The following is a 21,538-nucleotide window of genomic DNA, read 5'->3' on the forward strand; positions in this document are numbered from 1 at the left end:
TGCTGCTCAAAGGTGGTCCAGTAACATCAGCATGACCTGGGAGATTGTTACAAATGCACGTTCATGGGCCCCACCCCACGTCTGCTCAATCAGAAACTCTGGGGGTAACACCCAGCAGTCAGTGGTGTTGTAATCAGCCCTTCAGGTGATTCTGATGCACACTCAAAGGTGGTGGACTCCTGTTTTAGAGGCGTCTGGATTCATTCTCTCTACTGTATCTGCACTTGCCACTCTCTTCACCTGGAAGGTCTGCCTCACCTTCCATGGTCACCTGGTCAAGCCCAGGAAGATGCTGCTGGAGTCCCTCCTCAGGCTGGGTTAGGTGTCCCTGTGGGGCAGTCACAGAGCTCCCTGCACATGTCACATGGCAAGGATGAAACCGACTGCATTTTTAAGGATTCCTGCCTCCCTGAGCACCTGTGGTCATCTGAGGGCAGAAGCCTGGGCTTAGTCATCCCCTTTCCCTAATGTCTGACAAGCTGTCCAGCACAGAGGCAGCGGAGGGATGGACATGGGGTGTGGAGGAGACAGAAATAGAGATTTTATTTTTAAAATCTAAAAATTTAAAAATACTGAGAAGATAGTCACCACATAAAATTTTCTGTTAAAAAAATTCTGGACTTTCCCCTCATGGGAAGAAACATGCAGCAGTCAACTGACCCCTGGGTTTGAATCTCTCACAGCGCTGTGTGGCTTTAGGCAATTCAGTTCATCTCTAGTAGCCTCAGTCTCTTGGTCTGGAAAATGGAGAGATTCGTTTCCACAGCAGTTTTGAAAGTTAGAAATAATGTATAAAAGTATCCAGCATGTAATAGGCACTAAGTAAATGGCAACTGGTGTTATTAGTCACCAGTTAGAATTTATTTACTGTGTAGTAGAAAGGAATTTGATTCTTTTTTAAAAGTAGGACTGTGGTTCTCCTGAAGTCCTCAATAGGATTTTAAAGAAAAATGCCTTTGTGCTTCAAAATAAAAATCTTTCCATTAGGTTCTGAAGGAATGATTAGGATAGACTCTGTAACTGGAATCTAAATTACCTGAGTGCCTTTTACAGACTAAAACTGCAAGCAAACATGATGACTCTGCGTGTGTGTGTTTCTGAGAGAGAGGAAGGGAGAGAGATGGCAATTCTAACACAAATTTGCTCCATTTTCTGTAAGCCGCTTCGAATGCAGCAATTTTCCAGACATTTTGCAGTTGCTCTCTCTGTTTAAGGCATCAACTGTGATGCATGGAAGGTGAAAACAAAATGATATTTGTCTTTTCCTGAGAGTTGTTCAATAAGCAAATGACTTTTTGCACATGTGCCTCGTCTGTGACATCCTTTGGTGACCCTGCAAGCTAAGCTATAAAAAGTAAAGTTCATGAAAGGATTGAAAATAAACACTCTGGGGAACTGATTGCTGGCATAACCAAAATTAAAAAAATATATATATAGTGAACCCCAAATGTAGAGTTACCTCAGTAAAACCCCTCTGGCTTCCTAGTTTTGGCTGTTTAACCCCATGGTGCTGGCACACAGGATTGGCCAGGGTGAACTGACCCAAGCAGGTTGGATGGCATTCTCCTTCCCAGGAATGTGTATTTGGGACTGAAGGGCAGTGAACAGGTCAGTGGAGGTGAGTCTCAGGCATGGTGGAGATGAACACTCAGGACACTTATACAGAGACGTGGAGAGAGTTGGTCTGCAGAGGACTGGGGCACAGCTGCAGGCATAGTCCTGCCTGGGGCCCAAATGGCTTTCCAGCTCCCAATTAGGGTTCCACATAAGCCTGGCCCTTTTCCCAGCCTTGGGTTTCCTGCTTTACCTCGCTATCATATCACCAACTCTCCTTTCTGCTTACACTACCTCCAGCTGCTTTCTGAAGCTGATAACCACAGGAGCTGTAAGTAGTGTTGTGTCAACAATAAATGCACACCAATATTTTAACATTTAGAAATCAGATCACTAATAAGGATGTGGGGGCTCTTTATCTCTGTATATAACTAATAGTTAAGTTATGCAAGAAGACCTCTTATACCGAAGCCGGTTATTCAATTAATTCCTATCTAATGGGCTAATACCACTAACATCTAGAGGAGAGCTGAGACTGAACCAGTGCTGGTTCCACCACTCTTCAGTCTTGACTGTTAAACAAAAGTGGAGTCACTCAGCAAGTTACCAGTGGGAAAGGTATGGAATCAACCTTTTGATGCCCCCATCTCCACAATTTAAAGATAAAGATGTAGTCAAGTATTGAGGATTCTCTTTACTTCTCCTCCAATATTGTGTAAGACCACCTCCAAGGGGGAGCATTGGGGGAGGAGGTGGGAGTGGCAATAAGTGCTCTGATTTGGGGATGGAGGGAGCAATTAAATAGAAGTTTCTGTCCTTTAATTCATTTGATATTGTCTTGGAAGAAACAACAAGGGAAATCATAAGAAATGTTATATAGAAAAGTATTAACTTTCAGTTAATTTTGACCAGTTGCAATTCATTTTCCCCAACATGCTAAATCCAACACCAAGAGAAGAAGACCAACAATTTGAGGTCGAATGAACATAAAACAACAATGGCTACACAACATTGTCTTAAGATATAGCCCCTTATGTCATTATTGTCAATAAAACACACAATTCAGTTAGGTCCCAGCTGTTACATAGTTCCATAGATCAGGGGTTGACCGTGGTCCAAATCTGGCAAGCCCCTTATTTTGTAAGGCTTGCGAGCTAAGAATGGGTTTTATATTTTTAAGTGGTTCAGAATAAAATCACAAGTATAACATTTTGTGACGCATGGGAAGTGTACGGAGTTCAGTGTTTGGCGTCCATAAGTAAAGTTGCTGGAAGGCAGCAAGGCCCATTTGCTCATGTGTTGTCTCCGGTTGCTTTCACGCTACAACAGAGTTGAATGGTTGCAACCAAGAGCAGATGACAGCAAAACCTAACATATTTACTCTCTGGCCCTTTACGGAAAAAGTTTGTGGACCTCTGCCATAGAAACATGTTTAGCGTTCTTTGTAACACTCACCTACTCTCAAGTCTTATGGGTCCTGAAGGGCAGAAATGGTGTCTGTCTAATTACTGCCGTAATATTACGCAGGACGTGACGCAGGCTTTGCACATAGTTGCATTCAACTGTATTTGTGAAATGATTGAATTGTGAACAACTACTTTTTGAGCATTTTGCTAGTCAGACAGATACAAAGATATATAATATACTGACCCTGCCTTTAGGGTTAAATTTGACTTGGACATTGAACACATACATGAAGATACATATACGTTCTAAAACTAAACTAAAGTTGCAAGGACACTGTGTGAAGGAAACCTACAGTGAAGTTCAAACTGAGTTCAAACTGACTAAGTTCAAAAGCGGTTCCATAGATTCGTGCTGGTACCTTTGGCAAGTCACTTGTTCTCCTGAGCCTCAGCTTCCTCATCTATAAAATGGACATAACGCCTAACTCTTTGTGTTCTTGTGAGGATAAAATAAGAGGATACATGTAAATTTCCTAGTTGGTGCTGGGCACATGGTTGGCGTTAGATAAGTGACAGTCCTCATGTATTCAGAATTCAGTGAGCACCGTGCCGAGAGCCTGATCGTTATGAGCAGAACCCGGAGGAGAGGGGGACGTTAGCTGGCTTGTAAAGAGCCAGTTCCTGGATTCGGGAGGAAAGTCCAGGATCAGGAATTGCTTGGCATAGGCACAGGAAAACGAAACGAGGGTGCCAGTCCCAGACAGTTCACATACAGAGAAATGTGAGAAAGACAGAGAGGCAGAGAAACAGCAAACTGTGCGGGGCCTGGTTTTGGAGTTTAGACTCATCTAAAACTAATAGAGATCTGCCCCCAATTTTTCAACAGGAAGCGATAGGGACAAAGCAGTGTTTAGAAAAGTTTCCTCCCATTATCATGTTCCCAGGGTGGGCTTTTAGCTTCTTTACAGTTCTAGCCGTGAAGACCCCGGCTGTGTCTGGATGCATCCATCCTGACTGTCCTCGCGGGCCCAGCCATTATTTTAAAGCTGTTTGGAGATCCCATGGAGAGCTGTGCTTCCCTGGCAATTCCTATATTGGGTCATTTCAAAAGTACTTTCTAGAGACAACAATCTTCTGGTCCTAGATTCTTCATGCAGTTTAGGAAGGAAAAATAGGCACCAGAGGGTGGTTCTATAAAACTTTCAAGCTGAACGAGAGAAACCTGGACTAAAACACCATTTCGTGCAGGTGGCTTTATGCTCTGAGGGACTCAGAGCCTGCTGATTTTTGAGGTCTATTCATGACATCTATCACAGCGTGTATATGACTTGAAAAAACATACCCACGATGCTAAAAATATGCCACAGTCCAGCCTGACTGCAGGCTGTCAGAACGTTATATTCTGATTTTTATACTTCTGCTGATATTGGACATTTTCACAAGTACAATGTTTACCATTTTTTCGTTTTTCTGTATAAAAGTAGATTGCCGAGGACCCAGGCTTAAAGGGGGCTGCCTCAGGAAACGATGTATGTCGCCACCTGCCTCTTCTCAGTTTTCTGGATAAATCATTTAGCCCCATACTGCTCAGTTGTGGAGGTGATTTTGGGTTTGGGCCCCTCTCACGCGTAGCAGGTGAGTAAGTTCTGTTCATGAGGATTCTCGTCACAGCTGCTCCTCTTTCTGGCTCAGCCATGTCAAACATCTGTTGGGCGTAATTGGTGCTGTGATCTGTCACAGGGTGTCAGAGCTGGAAGGTAGTCACCAGCCTGCCAACTTCAACCAACACATGAGGTCAGCACCTCGTTTTACAACATGAAAACTGAGGCCTTTAGAGTTTCAGTCTAAAACTGAAAAGTGGCAACGTGACAAAGGTTCAGATCTTCTGACTCATGGAAAATCTGTATTTGACCACACTATGCTGCCACCCTTCTAAACACATAAGTCCCCCTTGACCTAGTGTTCTAGCCTCTAGCTCCAGGTTAGAGCGAGCCCGGAACACAGGCCTCGCCGACAGAAGAAACACCAGCAGTTCCCAAAGTGACCAGAGGCTACGGCGGAGGTGAGCAGTGCTGGCCACTTTACCAAGTTTATCCAAACAGCCACGGATTAATTGTTTTTTGCTTCTATTTGTAGAATTGCATCAACACAACTGTTGAAATTAATCAGAAGTAGGGAGGCTGTATATAAACATGGACATATTTATGGCCCCAGAACTCTTTTCATTCTTGGTCCCAGTTAAAATTTTCAATGCCAAAAATTTTCATATTTGGCAATATTTGGGAATGCTGCCTTTTACTGATGAGAAAAGGAGAAACTATTCTAGGTGAAGGCCACAGTAAGCACTGGAGCTCCAGAATCCCTATTAGGTTGGGTGGCTCATGGAACTGTAAGTATCTGCACAAAATATGACAACAGAGACATATTACAAATGAATAAAACAAGACAAAGCAGAGCGAAGAAGAAACGAACCACTAATCCTGCATTCTGAGTCAGGCTTCCTGCAGCACTGATTTCCATCCATACTGAATCTGAAACAGAAAATAACATAATAACCCCCTAGGCTAGTCTGTGGTGCACCCCAGCCATCCTTCACTCTTTCAACCCAAGACATCCTCTTTATATGTAGTATGGTGTATTTAAAGAAATACTATTATAATACTAACTTTCGGCTTTTCTTGATCATCTTCTCTCACTCCTAAGTGTGGAGTGATTCCCCAGTCCAAACTTTGCAGAACCATTGGGAACACATCTCAAAGCGGAGACACTGCTGGGGGCAGGCGGGGGTGGGTGGTCAGTCACGGTACCTTAGATCAGAATCGCAGCGCATACACTGTGAGTCTGGATAATACAAGGAGGAGGAAAACACAATCACCTCTGTAGTTTGTTATCACTATTCCGCCTGCTCACTGGAAGGGAAGCTGGCTTTCAGGGATGCCTCAGGCAAAGATTAATGAATGGCCTGTCTGAGTCAAAAAGAGGATAAACACACCAGCACCTGTGATCACTCACCTATTCAATGCACCAGTGACAATGTATGGAAAGCAGGGTCTCTTTAGAGCAGTTCTGCGTTAGACAGATTTTAATATTAAGGAAGGTGGCTGACGAGGCTGACCGCTAGTCCAGCAGCACAGCCTCAGAGTGAGCGCCCAGCACAGAACACATAGGAGGTGCTTTCTTCCTTCCCAGAACACCAAGTGAAATTTGGGGGAAAAAGTATCCAAAGGACAAATGAACAGTAAAAGCAGCCCGCAAAACTCTGAAACTGCTCACCTCTGAGACTGAGCCACCTTGTCAGCTGATCCATTTTGTGCTCCCAGGAAGGGATGGTGTCATATGTCTGGCACATTGCTGACACTCAACAAACAATATTAATCCTCATCATATGACTCAACTGAAGGCCAGCACAGGAAACTAACAGACAAGGTTTCATCTGTGCCCCTGCCCGGAAGGGGTAATTCTGCTTATTTGGACAACTGCAACGTCCCTGGGAAATGGACGGCCGCTCAGCTCTTCACTCCTTGCCTCTCTTCATGTCCCTAGCTATAAACAGGTGACTGTATAGAGATGTGACTTCTAGATCTATTTCCTTCTGTCAGCACTGCATACAAATGCCTATTCTTTCCCTCCTTAGATAATCACCTCCTTGTGTGCAGGGACTGTGCTGTTGACACATTTAGAATCTTCCCGGGAACACCTTGTAGAACGTGCCTTAATCCCACTCGGCTTCCAGCACCAAGGAATCGCTCACCAACAAGAACACCGGAACGGCCCCCAAACTGAACAGACAACAACATATCCGAAACCAAAAATCAATAAGCTGCAAGTGACTCCAAGCGCTCCTTCCCGTCACAGGCTCCCCGCTTCTTTCCAACTGCCTGAAACCTCTGTCGCTTGCTCTAATCATCAAATAATGAATGTCCCAGCGACGAACAGTCACCAAACACCCACGCAGAACAAGGCACAAAAAGAAATTTAGACACAGCTCTTCCCTGCAGAAATTCACAATTTGGGCAAATGAAGATACATGCGCATGAAGAGATAACACCTAATAAGAGGCAGTAAATACAGTACTAGGTTCCAATTGACAGCTCTGGGGGTCAGAGGGAGGAAAGGACATTTGGGGGTGGACGCAGGTCTGGGATGTGCTCGCTCCGGAGAGTGTGGTCGGTTGACTCAGGCTGTGCCAGGCGACCGGGCGTTTGCCTGTGGTGGATCTTGCAGCCCAGGGAGAGGCCACTTAAGGCGCCTCTCCTCGACGAAAGCTGCAGGCCTCTGGGTCAAGTGAATTCAGTGTCCCATCTAATTGCCTAATTATCATGCTCCAGGCTTACAAGACTGTTTTGACTGCATATTCTTTTCAGATGGAGAGGTTAGAGCCGGAAGTGGGGAAGAATGAATAAACACCACTCTGACCTGCCTCCCATCAGTTTTAGGACTGTGTCTCAACTCCGTGGTCTTCCTTGGAGCCTGAGCTCTCAGTTTGTATCACACTGCCTCACACCTGGTGGACAGTCTGTATCTATGATGTTCTATGGCTCTTTTTGGTGCTCCCGGTGTCCTGGTGTCCCACTTGCACACACTCCCTCCATTTACCAGGAGCACAGACCTCCCCTTCCCATTGCCCTGCTATGTTGGGGCTGATAACTCACAGCAGCTCACCTTGGGACCCTGCCTCAGGGTGGGACCAACTCTGAGGTACAGGTGGGCCCCAGAGCTCTCCTGGGATCAGGCTGAAGCAGGCTCCAGCCAGGACCTATCCTTGCTCGGCTCTTGAGAACACTCCCCCATCAGCACTGGCCCAGGAATTCCTCCCCTACCTCCCCACGCCCATGCACCCAGCTCTGCTTCTAGGGAACTCGACCTAAGATTTAGAACGTGATTTTTCGGGTATACTCATTTCACGTGAGGCAGGCTGTTATCCACATTTTCTCACTCTTGAAACTGAAGCTCAAAGACATGAAGTCACAGCATTAGTAATAACAACTGTGCTTACTAGGAGCCAAGGCTCCATTCTCAGCATTATACTTTCATGAATTCATTTACTCCTGCAAGGCTAAGATGGGACTCTAGGCTCAGAGGTCTTTTCCCCGATTCATGGCTGATCTGTAGTGGAAAAGAAGTGGCTCTTCTTTTATTCAGCTGGCCAGGGAGGCGGGGGGAGGGAGGTAAAGGAGGATGCTGTGCATCTGATGGTGCTTGAGAATGAACTTGAGGACTTCCTGGGATGGGGACATGGACTTGGCTTGAAGCTGAGGGTGAGGGAAACAGCAGCTTAACATTCACAGTGAAATGGGCTTTGTTTGGGGTGTTTCTTTTGAAATACCTGTATCTATTTCAATTAGCATTTAAGGTCAGGAGCAGCCATTTACAGAGACAGAGACAGACAGACAGACAGACAGACAGAGAGACTATAAGGAGAACAGCACCTCCATGTGGTCCCTGGGTGGCAGTCCAGCTACACCATGTGAATAAGTACATGTGGTATTTAGTGAGAGCTGTAAGATAAACATGCCCAGTGGAAATTTGTACTAGGGTACCCTCATGTAGCATTATCCTTTAAGGTTACGGGAGGCCACAACATGCTACAGTACTTCCCGTATGTTCTCTGAAAGCGCCCAAGGCTGTTGCTGAGCAGTTTAATTTCTCACCCACACAGTAGTACTTTCTTGCTAACTCCTTCAGGGGTCTGTGTTTCATATTTCTTTACAGTGTGTGGAAGGCAGGAGAAGGAAGGATAAGGAAGCGTCTGGAACAGGAGTGCTGTGGGTATGCCATCAGTGGGCTTCTGCTCTGCCTCAGTTTCCGCCTTGCTCACCCATGTCTGGCTCAATACAAGACAGGTGACAGCAGGCTCCTCCAAAGTCCATGTGAAAGGACACTGATTACCAAAAGAAATCTAGCACCCTGTCACTTCTGGGGACTGGAGACTTCGCCAGTTCTGCAGTCAGTCTACGGCTGCCTTTGGAGGAGAGATGGAAGGTAACATAGGAGGCAGTGTGTTGTGCCTGGGCCCCAGCAGCCATGGCTATAGACATAGCTTAAGAATACACTATATTTCTGTGGGTATGCTCCTAGGTTCTGTCATCATGAAAGTTGCATACTGTATGTGACTTTCAGCATCACTTAGAAAATGCCCTTGTCCTAGTGGATATATTCCTATTATGATCTGATTCAGTTTTCAAATATGCAGAACACTATCATATACCCATTGATTTTGGATGTACAAGCTTTGCTGTCCTCAGCACAATCTTCATTTAAAAACCCTCTCCAGGGTTGGTGTCAGGGAGGAGGCACTGCATTATATTTATTTGTTTTATAACTTTATTTCAATTTGAGCAATGTCTCTCCCTACTGTGAGTACCTGATTGAGGCTTTGGGTTTGAGCTCTAGGCTAGAAAAGACCTCTGTGCAAGCTTTCCTGCTCTGAGGTTAGCAGGGAGGGGGGAGCTGAGAGATGCAGCTCGGAGCCTCGGCAAGGGCTCCAGAGTGAGACGGTGCAGGTCTAGGTCTGAGTGGGCATCTACCATAGACCAGCTGGCGACCTTTGGCAAAGCAGTTTCCATGGATAATTATCCATTTTTCCCATGTAAAATGGGGGTAGTGATATCTATTTTATTGCATGATTGTTGGAATCCAATAGCATGACGTATGCAAAATCCCAAGGAAAGATTTATTAATCCCAGGTGATTAATAGTAAAGGATATTTACTATTTTTAATAGGCAAATTTTAAGTGGGGATATATATCCAGTCAAGTGAATTTCTTTGCACACAATAATTAATAATATTTGTTGAACGAATGATGGGATATGCTGCATTATCATTTCTTTCTCCTTAAACTACTTTCACATTCATTATCTAATTTAATGGTAAATGTGAAGATGTCACCTTAATATTTCCCAGATTATGTGCTGTTGTCTTTGTTTTTTTCCTGAGTCCTTGCCTTCCTGTTCATGTCCACTGCCATAATCATAGTTTACAGAGGCATTTAAAACAGAATTTAATGATCTTTAGGAGCACAGACTCTAAAGCCAGAGTGCTTGGTGAATCCAGGCTCCACTCCTTCCTGGCTGTGACTTTGGGTAAGCTTTCTAAGTTTACCACTCCCAGCTCCAATTCCTCTCATCTGTAAAATGGGGACAAGAGTAGAATGGTTGTTGCCAGGATTAAATCAGCCCTTCATGGAACATGCTAGAACAGTGTCTGGCACGTGCTAAGTGCTCATGGCCATGCCTGCATGGCTGCCTGCTCTGCAGCAGGCACTGCTCCAGGCACAGGGGCTGCAGGGCTGAACAGGCATGAGTTTCTGAGCTCAAGTGGCTGCCGTGCCGTGCCGTGCCTTTTCCTTTAAATTCATTCTCCCTTTTGGTAACAGGGGAAGCTTTTAATAGAACAGTTTTGGTCATGGAACTTCCCTAATGAAAAGCGTCTGATGGTTTCCCATCGTCCGCAAAGTGAAATGCACCCCCTTCAAGCCTGGTGCCCAATGTAGGCAATGCTGCCCCACTGTTTCTACCTTTGATTCTCGCTCTGCTCTTTCTGGTCAAACTTGAGTTCCCGTTGCCCTTTGAAGATCCTCCCTCCTGCACTTTCCCAGCCCTGCCCCTCTGCTCCAGCGTTCCTCGGACATGGAGTGCCCACACGGCTCCTCCTGCCCTTCACCCTACTCCAGTGATGTGTCCTTCTAGCCACTTGGACCAGAGCAACCACTCAACTCTAAGTTCCTGCCATACTCCACTGCTCTTTCTCTGCCTTTTCTTTCCTTTCTTAATTTGCATTTTATTCATTTATTTTTTTGAGGAGGTAATATATGCAGATGGTTCAAAATTCAAAAGCTCCAAATGAACATGTTTCCTTGACATCCTTATCCCCCAGACACCCAGTGTTCTGCCCCATAGGCAACCAATGTTTTCCGTATCGTGTGATTCCTTTTAGAGGTAGTTTACTCATATACAAGTTTATATATTCAATTTTTCTCTTTTTATACAAATAGGAGCATGCCGAACACAAATAGTTTACTATAGATATTGCTCTCCATCTTGCCTTTTCTCATTTAATATGCCCTCAAGGAGAATGATTCCACGTGCTTTCACAAGGAGATTCTTCATTCTCTTTATGGCTGCATTAGACACCACTGTATGGAAGGATCACAATTGAGTTGACTGGTGGCCGTTTAGGTTTTTCCGTGTTTTTACTGTCACACATGATGTTGCAATGTACATTCTTCATTTTGTGCCTATGTAACACATAACTAATAGGTGTAAGTGTTCACAGAAGTGGACTTGATGGTTGAAGGACACACGCAGTTGTAATTGTGATAGATGTTGTCACATTCTCCATCTTAGAAGATGTGCCAATTTACACTCCCATCAGCAACACATCAGAGTGTTAGATTCTTCTCACTCTTGACAACATAATACGTCACCATGCTTGTCAGTCTTCTCCAATCTGATAGGTAAAAAATGAGGTCTTGGATAGTTTAATTTGCATACAATTCCATACTTACAGAATCCAAGAGAATCATCTAAAAAAACTTTCATACTTCTAGTTTCTTGTTTGATTGCAGCAACTTCAAAACAATTTTAGTAATAATGGGGATAGTGACCATCCATGTCTTATTCCTGATTTGATGGAAATGCTCCTAGTCTTTCCCCTTTAGGCTTGATGCTACTTTGAGAGTGAAGATGTTACATTTCTATATATATCTTTTATTTTTGGTCAAGAATGGATTGAATTCTATCAAATATCTTTTCAGCATCTATGTGGAAGAGCACATTATTTTTCTCCTTAGATCTCTTAGTGCACTGAATTGTATTAATAGGTTTCAAAATGGTGAAGATTCTTACTTTCTGGGAATATCCAAGACTTGGTCATGGGGTGTTTGTTTCTAGTGTGCTGCTGTATCCTGTCTGCTACCATTATATTTACGGTCAGTCCATCAGTTTTCAAAAATAAAATTGTTTGGTAGTTTTTTCCCTTTGCGAGTTTTATAGCATTGTATGCTTGTTTTGTTAAAGAAATTGTTAGGTCCTCTCCCCTACTCCAGTCTGTTCTGGAACACTTTTAACAGCACTGGGTAATCTGTTCTTAAAAGGTTTGGTAGAATTCCCCTTGGAAACTGTCTAGACTCAGTGCTTGTCACGTTCCCATTTTAAGGAAGCAGCCGCTGGTGGTTCTCTCAGCTACCCTCCCTGGCTGCTACTGATTAGATAAGATTTCTTCCACTGGGTGGACTAAGGAGCTTTGGAACAAGGTTCTGGCCAGTGAGGTCACTCATACTGTAAAGCGACTCAGGCCTTGATGTGTCCTGCTCCCGGGGATTCTGAGTCTGAGGTGCCCACACAGAAGGTGGCCCTGCCTACTCAGGGCCTGGTAAGATGCTGGCTGGGTCACTGAAGGTGCTGCTATTACAACCAGAATAAAGACCAGTCGTTGTCCCATCCTCTCAGAGGACTGCTGAACATATCATTCTGCCTTCAGAGCAACAAGGTCTGAGCTTATATCCAAAGCGCGTCCTCCTTGCGTCTTAAGAACCCAAATAATATGAGATGATGAGGTTTAGCCATTAGGAGGACAGGGTTTGGAGTTAAACAGGCCCGGGTTTGAGTTCTGGTTCCATCCTCTATCAGCCTCCCACCTCCCACTCCAAGTCTCAAAACTAGACTGGAGGCTCCCTCAAGGCAAAAACGCCTCCTTATATCTTGAGGCTCAAAATCATTTATTTAAATAAATGGATTCTGTAACCTAACATCTACCTTAATGATCCAAAGGTGGGGGACATTTTTCTTTAAATCTTTTTTTGACGAGCATTTCATTTAGAATTAGAAGGTTGAAAATAAATTGGAAAACAGTTGTGATTGTTTCCCTAAAGCATCCCTTAATTCGTAGGAATATATGCTTCGACCTACATAGCCAAATAGAAAGGTTCATGAACGTGGGCTGCACGTTGGTGATTCAGAGCCTAGAAGCTCCTTATTTTGCTTTCTGCTTTATGAGGCAGTGCGAATGTCTTAGTCATATTTATTTTCACAACATGTTACTAAGTAATAGGCCACTTATAGAAATCAAATTAATAACTATCAAAACGTTAAGTTTAATTATTTGCCTACGTGTTCAAACACACTCTACCTGCAAATCTCTACCTCTAAGAGCTATTTTAAAATTTCAATCCTTATTTTTTCGTATGTGTTCTGCTATCCTCTTGGGACTCTGCAAAGACAAAAAGTAAAAATAACAATTGAAATTGTCATTTAATGACTTCCAAAGTCTAGTCATCACTGCACCGATTATTTTGATAAACCTGTACTTATGAATGTTTTTTCCCGATTTCGTCTATAAATGAAGTCAAAGGGCTGACGACTGTCCAAGAAGTTATGCTGCAGGGATGTTTCAATTTTCTGACACAGTTTCCCTTTTCACAGCCTAGATTTCTCACATAAGAGGGAAATAAACTAGCCTGAAAGTTGTGTTTTCTATAAGTCTCCATAATTATGGAGAAATTTGGCAAACTTCCCCTTGTGTTTACATAGTAGATAACACTCAGAAAATCTTGATGAAATTCCGTAGGTTTCAGAAGGCTTGGCAGTCTCTTCCTTGATTTTGCAGCCTTCGTTAAAACAAGCAACCCTGTCTAAACTGAGAGGCTGGGGTCTGGAGAGTGTCATGCTCGTCCCACACTGCAAACCAGAGGGGAAGGCTGATTTACTGCCAGCTGTTCTGCTGGGTTTTTTCTGATGGCTCTAGTCTGGGCTCCACAGATAGTCTCAAGAGAGGCCTGTTTCAGAGAATTTAATTTCCCATCTGTAAAATTGTTTATGTCTCCAAAAACTATTCTTTTCTTTCTACTAAAACATTCTTTCACTTTTCTAATGATTTAATCAGCTTAATCACTTACTAAAATTCCTAGAACTAGGAAGGCCTAGAACAAGAGAACAAAATGAAACATTGGATTGGAAGATCTCCATCTGAATTTCTCAGGGACATTTACAAACGCCTTAGAGCTGTCTTTCACCTCTCAGGAGCTTAGCTAGGTGCTCTGTGAAAAGGGGACTAATGAGTCCATGTGGCCTTAAACATGTTACTCCACATCCTGTACCCCTGCCTTGCCCCACTTGGTCACATGCACAATTACAAGGCCCTATGTGGCCCTCCAGGAGCTGACCCTTGCCTACCTCTCCAGCCTCATCTTGGACCTTTCTCTGCACCATCCTTGCACACCAATGCCTTGGTGGTCTTTAACGTTGGCCCTGTTTCTCTTCACTACAATCTGCTCAGGCTGTTTCCTCCGTCTGGAATGTTCTTTATGTTCATTCTTGCTATGTCAATACACAGTTATCCTTCAGATCTCAACTCCATCATTGCTTCCTCAGGAAATCTTTCCTGATCCTCCATTTACATCAATCTTCCATTGTAGGCTCCTATAGTACAAAAACGCTTGCCTTCAAAAATGCTTCTCTGAGATTTTATGTTTATTTATGTGGTTATTGGACTAACAGTTCTCTTCTCTTTGATAAGCTCCATAGCTGCTTTTTCTCACATCGGATCCCTAGGGTCTAGCAGAGGGCCTGACTCATAGAATGCACTCAATAGAATATAAACTGAATTTTATTAATAATAGTCATTAATGATAAGAAGAAAAACAACCTCCTAAATTTTAGTCATAATCCCCCCCCCCACTAAGTGACTTATGAGGTATTGGGGGCCATATTTCTGTGGTCTTTAATTTACTTACCCTCTCCGAATATGAATAATAATAACAGTGCTCACAGGATATTATAAGAACAAAATAATAGATATGACCGTAACTGCTAGGGATTAGTTTAAAAGATATTTGAAATGCTTCAAATTTTTTCAATAAGCTATACCACTGGTGCATTTGATGTTAAGAATTTGAGCTGCCCAGACTAATTTCTCAATTCCAACCTATTAGTTGCTACATGTATATTTAGGAATAATTAATGGTCAAGCATATTTTTAATAATTTACAGGCTTATATACTTTTGATACTATGCTTGTTAAATGTGAAAATGTAGGTATTCATCCACTTTAATAATAATAATGTTTTTGTATAGTACTTTGTAGTTTACAGTGAACTTTCATAGACATTACTATGGTCCCATTTTATAAAAGAGATAACAGGCTCTCTTTTATGTGAAGTGATTAAGTAAATTGCCCAAGGTCACAGACCTAGTAAACGGCGAGCTGATATTTGAACAGAAACCCTCTGATTTGAGTTTCATTCTCAGCTCCAACTGTCTGAGCAACTTCCCCCATCTGCCAATTCCTTAGGCAGCTTTCTTCTCATTGTAACTGCATACAATTTAGAGAAGACAGACTTCCTTTCCCACCGCTGAGTGTCAGGTTCTTTGGGCTGCACATTTCAGCCTTTGCATTATTTGAGGCTTGGAGCATCTCTGAAGCTCCTTCAATGCCCACCTGTGGTCAGGGTGATTTTGGCCAGATGCTATCAACAACAGTAACCACAAGCACAACAGTTGCTACCGTTGTAATGTATTGAGTGACTACTCTGTTTCAGATGCTGTCCTGGATCCTTTTTATCCACTATATGTAGTTTTTACAAAAATCCTGTAAAATAAGTATTATATTCATTTTATAGATAAAGAAATGGACTTGCCCAAGACCACACTGCTTTATGCTGGAAGTAAGAATCAAACCCAAGTCTGTCTTTGTCTAATTTCTCCCAGATATATCCCTGCCTCTTTAATTCATGCAAGAGGATCTAAGTACGGAAGAGAAAGAATGATCTTAGACAAGCGGTGTATCTGGTTGACACATACTGTCATGGCCACACCACTGTTCAAGGCCAGAATCTTTCCTGACTGTGTAGTAACTGAGCCATGTCTGTTGGTAAATAGTTTTATGCTAACCTCTGATGTTAGCTACACAATTGGCACCTTATTTCTTGCTTGTAGCTGAGTTGGGCATTTCTGAAAAATTAGGTTTGTTAGTTGGTTGAAATGTCCCTGCTAATGGCTAAGCTTATATTTCTAGCTACTATAAATAGGCCGTGATAAATGGAAAACCAAATCTTTGAGTCATGTGCAAATAGTAAAGAAAGAATAAAATAGTCATGTTGTCACTCTTTCTTAAAATTATGATTGGGTATGAAAAAAAAAGTGCAGATTTTCCCCTAGCAGTTTAAAGGAGTGGCTGAATTTGAGGTTCCTCTCTGGGTTCTGATTGGCTAAAAAGAAAATCAAAGCCACTCGAATACCGCTGTACTTCCAGTGGCTGCTCTTCCTGCCATCCCCTCTTCCTTTCCTCTCACTCCTAGACTGGGGGACTCTAAAGGGAGAGGAGGGGAAGGAGGAGGATTGGCTAAAGGGAAAGACGGGGAAGGAGGAGGAATTTGGCTGAGGAGCTGTGGGACAAGACTTGATACCACTTTCTCAATCTGGTTTCACAGATCCTCTCTTTAAAATCCTATCTCCATACTCTGACCCTTAGTTGCATTTCTCGGTGCTCATGTCCCTTCCTCCCTTTCTTCTCCTCCATAGTACTCACCACCACATGGTGTACTATGTATTTATTTCACTATTTGTTTACTCTCTGTGTTCTGCCCTGGGAATGTAAGCTCCAAAAGGAAGGTCCCTCGTTATTTTTGTAAATTGCTATCACAGAGCTCCTAGAACAGAAGCTGGATATAATAGGCACAAAACATGTTTGCTGAATGAGTGAATGAACAAACAAACATATAACTAGACTAGGACTTCTTTCGAGTTGATGCACAAACAAAGCCTTACAAGCACTTCTGGCCTACCTTAAGAACAAATCCTCAATGCTGATGAACCAAAAGCAAGGAAGTGGTTGTCCATCTGGCGTGCTGTAGTATGCCAGAGAAGGCAGGAGAAACAACTCTGATATCTTTTCAATATTCAGTCATAAATGTTAACCAATGGTATAGTAAGAAAAGAAAGCTATGATGTTCTTTTCTATGCTCATTTTCTCTGTTGTTCCCTTTTAATTCACATTTATTTTTGCAAAGCGCTTTTCTAAATACTTTACATATAATAATACTATGCCTATCTCGAGATTAAATGATTACATATATATGTATATACAGGTAAAGTACTTAGCACACTGACACATGGCATATTCTACATAAGTATTACCTAATGTTTACTCAATCAATCCTTCTTAAAAAATGATATCAAGCCAACAAGCACATGAAAAGATGCTCAACCTCATTCATTATTAGGTAAATGCAAATCAAAACCACTATGAGATACCATTTAACATCCATTAGGTTGGCCACAATGAAAAAAATAAAAAGAAAAAAGAAAATAGCAAGTACTGGGAAGAATGCAAAGAAACTGGACCCTTCATATACTGCTAGTGGGAATGTAAAATGGTGCAACCACTTTGGAAAATAGTCAGGCGCGTTCTTCAGATGGTTAAACACAGAGTTACCATCTGCCCCAGTAATTCTACTCCTAGGTATATACCCAAGAGAAATGAAGACACTTGTCCACACAAAAACCTATACACAAGTGTTCTTTACAGCATTATTTATAATAGCCAAAAGGTGGAAGCAACCCAAATGTCCATAAACTGATGAATGGGTAAAAAAAAGTGTGGTATTTCCATACAATAGATTATTATTCAGCCATAAAAAGTAATGAAGCACTGATACATGGAACAATGTGGATAAACTTTGAAAATATTATGTTAAGTGAAAGAAGTAAGACGCAAAAGGTCACTTATTATATAATTCCATTTATATGAAATATCCAAATAAATAAATCCATAGAGACAGTAGATTGGTGGTTGCCAAGGGGATAGAAGGGATGGGGAGTGACTGCTTACAGTCTATGGGACTTCCTTTGGGGTGATGAAAATATCTTAAACTAGAGATAGGTGATCGTTACCAACACTGTGAAAGTACCAAATGTCGCTGAGTTGTACACTTTAAAATGGCTAGTGGTTAATTTTATGTTATATAAATTTTACCTCAATTGAAAAAAAACCCTACACTGTATGAAGCAAGTATGATTATCGTCTCTCTTTTTCAAATGAGAATACTCTGCCACGGAAAGTTTAAGTAACTTGGGGCCCATTTCATAGGTAAGTGGGGGAAGAACCAAAATAGGAATCTAGGCAATCTGATTTCAGAACACATACTCAAACCACCACGTACTAATGTTCCTCTTCTTATTCCTTTCTGCTCTTCTTTGATTTGATTCAAGTGACAATAAAAGGTAAGAGCCAGCTCTAAAGGGGGAAGTGTGGAGGAGGAAAGGGATGAGCCAATATACACTCAGACTGAATGCATTCATGTGTGTGATTAAAGAACACCACCACCTGGTTGTGCAATATTGTGAAATCTCAACAAGGATGTCAGTTTAAAGGAATCCTCAAAACTGATCGATGAATTTAACTGTTGATGCTTTCTTGCTGTCCAGTAAAATGACCAAGTGCATCATTAAGTGAATAACTTGAGGTCACCTTGCTCTTTGGTAATCCATAAGAGTTATGATGGACACAGTGTGACCTATGTAATCTTTGCCTTCTATACATATTTATCGCCATATTTCTAAAAGATAAACAATCTTAAGTAACATCTATATCACTGAACTGCCTATTTTTCTGAGGGACCACACTAGGTAATGTCCAAAGCAAGTTCAGATTGTGTTATAACATCTAAGATTTCAGAGAGATAGCAAGAGTGGTAAAACAGAATTAAAGACTTATGGGTAATTGAACAAAACCTTTGTCAGCTGATAAATTATTTTAACCTTTGTGTCCAAGTGAACTAGAAAGTCTGACTGTGCTTTCATTCATTATGCTTATCCAGCTGCCTTCCAGGTCCTCTTCATGGACCCAGACAAGGTAAAATAAAGGCACTTTGAGTGACAGTCCAAATTACTCAAAGAGAGCCTCTGACATCACTAAATGATAAGAAGAATTTTAAAATGATATAGATAAAAACAAATGGCACATCCTAGTTCAGTTTCCAGAGACCTAGTTTGTAAGTTCAAAACCTTTTGAAATAAGATATATATACACATGCACACACAATTTTTTGATTATTTTATATTTTTCATCCTTGAAAGCAATAAACCTCATCTCCTCATCTTTAGGGAACAGACTAATATTTTGCCTATTTGTTGCAGAATCATTATAAATCAACTTGGGAAAGGTGCCTTAGTTTTCATCTACCAAATATGAGACCTTCTGGTTTCAAATGGAAATGTCAAAATTTTTTTTTTGGTTCTTTCCTGATGGGATGTGTGTTGAGATATTATCATTTTTCTTATAAATACTGGGATCAGTTACTGAAAGTTATTCATCTGATTTTTGCTTTAGCAACTTTCTGTGTGCCCCGAACTTGCCACTCACTCATTTCTACCCTTGTGGCTTCTATATGAATTTCAAGTCCTTTAAACAGCCTCCTACAAAATTATGTAAGTTTTAAAGACACTCTTGAATGTTACCTGTCTTCAGAAAGTTTTCTTCAGCCAAGTTACTGCCACGAAGAATACAAGTACTCATTGGCTATCTCTACTTTTAATTTAGCAAGTGATTCATTCCTATTAATGTGCTATAAAGATTATGTTCAGCTGATGGTTTGATTAAAATTTTGTACCAAGATAAGTGTCTTAACTACTCTCAATAAACTCTCATCCAAATAAATGTCAGCTCTTCTAAGAAGTCTTCACTTATCATCCTAGCTAGTGGTGTTCTTCCCTCCCTCTTTCTCCCTTTCCATCTGTCCCTTCCTCTCTCTTTCTATCCTTCCTTCCATAAAAGCTTATCAAGTACCATCTATGTGTCAGGCACTGTGTTAGGCACTTTGTCAACTATCCCTGCCTTTCATGGTTTGTCATATTCTATGGCTGTCAACTGTCTTGCTGGTAGTGATCTCATATCACCTACACAACTATGAGCTCCTTTGTTTAAGAAGTCTAACTGCTGCATCATTACACAAACAAGTCAGTGTGGTGTAGAGGAAGGGATAGAGATAAGGACGTAGAGTTAGGACCATTAGCACCAGGCTCAAGGGAGCAGTGAATGAAGCCCAAAAGAGAAGGGGAATATTGGATTTTGCAGCTAGACTAAAATTTTGAGTAGCTTATAATATTTAAGATTATCTGAAATGATCCCTTCTTGGAAACTATTTAAAAAAACACAAAAACATAAAAATTAGTTACACTGATCTGCCTGCTGAAATATTTAGGGGAATATGTACTGATGTCTGCAACTCACTTTGAAATCCATCAAATAAATAGGCTGGATTGTTGGATGGATAGATGGGTGGATATAGCAAGTATAGCACAACACTAATTATTGACTCTAAGAGGTCGGTTTAGGGATGTTCACTGTAAAATTCGTTCAATTTTTCAGTATGCTTGAAAGTGTTTGTAATCATTGTTGGGAGAAAAAGCTATTTATGATGTAAAAAGGCAATAAGAGATATTCTCTTATTTTATCCACTGGTCAATCTATAAGCAGACAGATTTATCTGTTAATAAAGCCCAAGCATGTGTGTGTGTGTGTGTGTGTGTGTGTGTGTGTGTGTGCGTGCCTGCATGTGTTTGCAAGTTGTGAATCTAAGAAAAGGTTCATTTGTTAGTAAAACCCATAAATGTTGACTAGGTTCACAGGACATACTGATATAATAGACTAATATGCATTCATCTCACCTTGTAGTCTGCCTTGTCTACATCCGGTGAAGGAGATTCTTGTCTAATGTGGGGGGATGGGTTGAAAATAGTAATTCATCTGAAGCTTAAATAAAAATATTGGATGTAAAATTAAGTTACGTATTTTCTGAATGGATTGCATAATGAAGCTGTTAATCAAAATGGTCAACTTCAAACCTTAAAACCCCTCTGTAACTTTTTTACTCAAGTGCTAAGAAATGTTTTGGGAATGTATGATCACTCATGATCATTTTGACCATTACAAAGCCATTATTGGAAAGCAAAGATTTATTCAAGGGACACTCATCATTTATGTTCAAGTAGGCAATACTAAAGTAACTGCTCACAAGGTGGAATATGCTGAAGAGTGCCTGAAACACTTAATGCGTCTGGATCAATAAAACATATTTCAATTTGCAAAGTCAAGAGTGAAGGGCATTACCAGGAGCAACTGCATAATACGGCTGTTAAATCTTTGCAGACTTTATGAATGAAGTGACATCTGATACACAGTGAAAGAAGTACCTGACAAAAACTAGGAAATGGCTTTTACTCTTGAATCTGAGCAATGCAATTTGTAAAATGGAGCAATTAACTTTAAAATGCCTTCCACTTATCTGAATTCTTTTGAGTCATTCAGTATTAAGCTTTAAAAGGGTGAAGGAAACATGCTAGAGTTTAAAGTAAATTTTCCATATTCTCTGCATAGAAAAATATTTCGGAAATCCCTAATAGCCACAGAGATTTAGAATGAACAGATTGGTAAAAACTTTGGAATTATATTTCTTCCTGGAAATAACAATGGCAGAGAGCCCATGTTTCATGCACGGTAGGCATGAGAGACAAGGCAACAGGCAGTGTGGAAAGGTGCGTGACTTAGCCTTTTCCATTATGAAACCATGTGGCATGTGAGC

At 41.5% G+C, this 21,538-nt stretch overlaps 1 protein-coding gene across 8 annotated transcripts in view; it reads right to left on the reverse strand.

Annotated features, from left to right (window-relative positions):
• CHRM3 (cholinergic receptor muscarinic 3) overlaps positions 1–21,538 on the reverse strand; it is a 455,156-nt gene that overhangs the window by 20,482 nt on the left and 413,136 nt on the right. Inside the window, exon 5 of one of the 8 annotated variants that reach the window (XM_070492149.1) lies at positions 5,433–5,491. The exons of the other annotated variants lie outside the window; for them this stretch is intronic. The gene's annotated coding sequence lies outside the window, so the exon portion shown is untranslated. The remainder of the gene's footprint in view (positions 1–5,432; positions 5,492–21,538) is intronic. 8 annotated transcript variants of the gene reach the window in all.

This window comes from Equus asinus, chromosome 2 (assembly GCF_041296235.1).
Source record: "Equus asinus isolate D_3611 breed Donkey chromosome 2, EquAss-T2T_v2, whole genome shotgun sequence".
NCBI classification, from domain to species: Eukaryota; Metazoa; Chordata; class Mammalia; order Perissodactyla; family Equidae; genus Equus; species Equus asinus.